The following is a 4,906-nucleotide window of genomic DNA, read 5'->3' as shown; positions in this document are numbered from 1 at the left end:
TTTAACTTTTACTTCCATCAGTTAATGGCCATAACTACGCACTCCCTACATAAGTCATTGCTACCTTGCAAATGGACAGTTGCGCCGACGTAATTGTAACGATGGACTCACTTCGTCAGCATCTGAGTAATGCATAAAGGTCACCATATACTGCAAGTTTTCCATCTATTTACGCATTTAGAAAACGAGAAAACGCAGAAGAACGGAAAGATGACAAAGCAAAGCCTGCCTACTAGACGTTCGAAAAATATTCTAAAATTCAAGATAATAAAAACATTCCAATCAAATTTTCCTCTTATGTTTGGCTCTTACAAACATCCTCGTATGTTTATTCTATTATTGCAAATAAAGGTATCTGGAAACGTAGGCTTGATAAGTTTCCCAAATATTCTGCTTTACGTGTCTTACGTATAAGCTTTAATTTCCAGTAAAACGAAAAATAAAGCAGACTGAGACTGAAGAGTACTCTAAAATGGTTTAAGCGATCAATTGGCAAGAGTACCTTAAGTAGACCATATCGGGAACACAGAGAAAGAGGATTTATCATTTTGTTTTCACGGCAACCGCCATGGAAGAGTTCACGTAAAACTCACCAAAAAGGGTGACAGGGAGCATTGCTACAACAGTGCCGGGTGATAAAGTTTGCGATATCGGAGATTTCTCTTGAATACTCGAGAATGAATACTCAAGAATGTCGCTTGCTGTATTCGTTAAATCGAGATTTATATACCTACTCTTATTTTAGAGACTTGTTTTTCTATTCTCAATTGTTTCGTGCCCTTCACCAATGTTTTTTTAGTAATGCATGATAGACTGTAGGCCAGAGAACTAAGAACAACAGAGACTTACACCACATATCTTTAGATATCATATAACAGTTGATTAAGCAGATATTTCCAAAAACATACTTTAAACGTTTCATTCTTTGAAAGTTGTTTGAAAGAAAAATGGGGATTTTTAAGTTCATCCTGTTTTCACTTTGCTTTCAGTTCTCCTTTGAAGGTAGGATTTAATTGTCAAGCTTGGGTAACCTTGGGTACGAGCTTTCTGCTGCTCATGAATATTCTCTTGTTCTTAGCACCTTTGCGTCTGCATTTGCGGTCGGCATTGTTGTGTTGCTGGTAACAGCCCATTCCTCGGTTGATTGAATTCCCGGGATGGAATCTTTGGCTCTGTTCTGAAAAAAATATGGCCGCATTTGAACTTCCAAGTAGTTATAAACATGTAAGCGAATTCCTAACGTGCATATATCCACGATTAAAGCGAAAAGCTGCGGGAGCTTCTTGCTTAAACTCGATTCATCATAGCTTTCATCGTGGAGTTTATTCTTTTGTAACAGATTGAATATTTTGATTGCCTAAAAGTTGCATTTCAAAGGTATGGACGAGGAAATTAACAGATTCAAGAATGAAATGTCAATTGGATAAACAAGACAGGCGGTGAAAAATAAATATTTGTAATCTTCAAAGCGACGAGTAAAGGTCTACGACAACAATTGCATCTTTCGCCGTCGGATATCACAAAGTGAGCTTTGTTTTTAATATTCATGATTTGGCTAACTGTGCTGTTATGTGCAACACTGAAACCAAATGGAAAATTCTGTATGGGTTTAAAAGGAATGGAACGCCTTGAATTATCAGTGTTTACTGAAGTTGTATCTCAGTTGTTTAGCAATTTACATGTATTTTGTACTCAAGTCTGCACAGTCTTCAGGTCAAAAAAAAAGGGAATGTGTCAGTGAAGAATTATTTGAAAGAAAGCTTGTTGTCTCATTTGTGCCTCATTATTCAAGGTTCTTCTGAAAATGATCCTGAACAGTGAGACTGAAAATTATTTAATTGCTGTTGTGTTTCTTGGTTGCACGCACGCAATCAAAATGGGAAGGGATCTTTTGCCTCTAATTTGATATAGCTGGTAGTTAATCCGCAATTGTCAGCTTAACTATTATTCTTAATTTTTAAAAAATGTCCAATTAAGGATAAATTTGGATAGTTTCTGATAGGGTTTTCCTCTAAAAACAGGCAAACTGTCCAATTTAGAAAAAATAGGACAGTTTGTCAAATCCCAGAAAATACATTAGGTAATAAAAACTAGCCAATCAACACAAAGTATAGCGTCAACTCTGTAGTAGTTTAGCCACGGAGATTTGCCAATTTTTTCCATTTCTCAGGACTTTTTCAGCGATGTCACTGCAAGTGAGAGATTTCCTATCGTTGCCACAAGAAGATCTTACCAACCTGAGAGGCGAAAACCAAAACTAAAACACCTTTTGAGAGTACAAAAACTTGGCTAAATGTTTTCAGAGTAGAAGGTGCAGCGTAACGAAGCGAGGAAGCTGCGAGATATCCCTCGTCATGAGCTAGATGCATTTCTTTGCCGTTTTTTCGCTGAAATTAGAAAAACGGACGGTCACAAATACGAAACAGAAGGTTTGGCTGTCATGCAAGGCACGTGGACCGTTATTTTAAAAACTGTAGCAGAAATTACAGTATTTTGCGAGATCGTGAATTTGCAAATTAACTGAGGCAACAACTTGAACCGAGCGCAGGGTTACGAAAAGCGAAAAAATGTCTCTCGTGCCTTAAGGGAAGACGATAAAGAATTCCTCTGGAGTTCAGGTAGTATTTAGAAAATAGAGGTAATTCACAATATTTTAGTTTGCCTTTCTTTAAGGATAATAATTTGATTGAGCAATGCCGCAATTACAACTGACTAGCTATATAATATATAAAAGGTAACGGGACTACATGCTTGTCCAATTTGGAAATAGCTGGATTCCAAAAATTCCTCGGACTGCCAAATTCGACTCGGCCTATGGCCTCGTCCAATTTTGACTGTCCTCAGAATTTTTCTCATCCAATTATTTCCAAATTGGACAGCATGTAGTCCTATTACATATACTAATAGCAAAGTGGAATATTTTAAGTGGAATATTTTTTGTAATTTAATATTCTCTGTCAAACATTTGCATAAGAAGCTTGAAATAAACATCGCCACGCGCACAAAAATTTAGTCGCTGATTTACCTTTTTGTCGAGTTCTCATTAATATTTCATTTACTGTGATGTTATGTACGACACTGAACCCGAACGGAAATTTTCTGGTAACCTTTTTGGAGTTGGATATCAGAGACGGAATCGAACACCTTGAGTAGTCCCGTGTTTACAATTTTCTGCAATGACCTTTTGATTGACTGCTTTGAGTTCGTTTCTTGTGCCTCAGAGACTAGAAAAGTATTGACTTAACCTTTTATCGTTTCGTTTTGTTTATAGCATGCGCCAATTGCTTTTTCTCAATGAAAATATCAAAATAAACGATCTTTATGACCCCACTGTAAGTGGATTGAAAGCCATTCTTAGTTATATTAACGGGAGTAAATTTTTACGGTTTTTAATTTTGATGGAACTTATTTTTGAGGATCAAGTACTATCCGCCAGATCCGCAAAAATTAAACTCCGCGGAATAAAAGTGCTGCACCGTAACTCCCGGCTTTTGCGATAGATACCATTTGGCGCAAACATAAACCAAAAAAAATTTTTTGACCCGTCATCAGATTAGACTGAAAAGAAGAGAAATCATAAAGCGGAAACAGCATGTTCAGTCCTTCCTTAGTGTGTGGCATAACGGTTAGCTTAGTGCAACTCTAGACATATATGACATGCAGGAAAACGTCCTTCAGAGCAATTTGCAGTTAGTTTCTTTGTAGACTATTTTACTTAAAGGGGCAATGTCACGTTATTTTAGGGTATTCCAGGTAAATCTCTAGTTGATCACGCGTTTAAAACTCGAAAATGGTATTATGGAATTCCTTTACCGATTAAAATTATCATTAAATCACAAATGAAATGATTCTGAGTAAAAAACGATCTTTACCAGGCGATTTGCCATAATTTTGAAAAACGTCGGGCCGACTATTTTCAAGATTACCCAAATGTAACAATCTGTTACAATCTTGTACATTTATGTCCATCCATGCTTCTCTTTTCTTTTGCAGTATTTCTATTATGTTGTTCAACAGTTTTAAGTGGTTATGGCAATGTTTCATTCTACTTTGGGGAAAAAAAGAAAAGGAAAGCAACTTATTAAGTGTCTAGTCGTTCTTGCGCTTGAGCACTAATTGGGGACATTGTAAACTGAAATGAACAATGAACACAAATTAAGTCAAATGTTCAGGAGAGGGGATAACCAGAGTACTCGGAGAAAAACCTCTCGGTGTAGAGTAGGGAAGCAACAAAGTCAACCCACATATGACGACGAGTCTGGGAATCGAACGCGAGCCACAATGGCGGGAGGCGAGTGCTCTTATCACTGCGCCATCCCTGCACCCCAAATCATGGGATTATGTCATTTTGACTGACCTAGCCCATTTAAAGAAGAAACGAGTGAGTTTCACTCAAGAGCGTCTTTTGTTATCTTTGAACTGAATTTATTACCAAAGCTAAAAAAAGTAAAAGACCTCAAAACGGAACACGACGTTACAAAATTCAACGTATGCCATTGATGGCATTACGCCTGGGTGACCCCTCAAATGGTCTACATCACTCCCCCCCCCCCTCCCCCACTTAAAAAAAAATACTGGAAAGCTGAACTTCAATACCACCCAACTCAGTGCTTTCTGTTTTTGTGTAACACGTACCACAGGAAACCCAGTTTACGTTCGTGTAGCGTTTAGTTAAATTTCAACAAAGTTTATTTGAAAAATGATCGGGGGTTTGTACGAAATAATCCAAATTGCTGTTTGGTAACGGTGTTCCACCAGACAGTTATAATTTATGAATTGAGATGGGCACGGCAGCAACACGCCGTTTGAAAAGGGCCTTATTAAATAATTACTGGGTTGCCCTATGGCAATCCCAGTCGGAAGATGGGTAGATTTTCCGTTTTATTTTATTTTTCCGTGTTGGTAA

At 37.5% G+C, this 4,906-nt stretch overlaps 1 protein-coding gene across 2 annotated transcripts in view; it reads left to right on the top strand.

The window, feature by feature from the left end:
• The first annotated feature begins 897 nt into the window (after positions 1-897).
• The window catches only part of LOC137992989 (uncharacterized), an 80,987-nt gene continuing 76,978 nt past the window's right edge, over positions 898-4,906 (top strand). For both annotated transcript variants that reach the window (XM_068838629.1, XM_068838627.1), the window contains exon 1: positions 898-1,002. The gene's annotated coding sequence lies outside the window, so the exon portion shown is untranslated. The remainder of the gene's footprint in view (positions 1,003-4,906) is intronic.

Source organism: Montipora foliosa, chromosome 2 (genome assembly GCF_036669935.1).
Source record: "Montipora foliosa isolate CH-2021 chromosome 2, ASM3666993v2, whole genome shotgun sequence".
In the NCBI taxonomy this organism is placed as follows: Eukaryota; Metazoa; Cnidaria; class Anthozoa; order Scleractinia; family Acroporidae; genus Montipora; species Montipora foliosa.
Note: the sequence above shows the minus strand (reverse complement) of the source record. Positions and strands in the feature narration are given on the sequence as shown.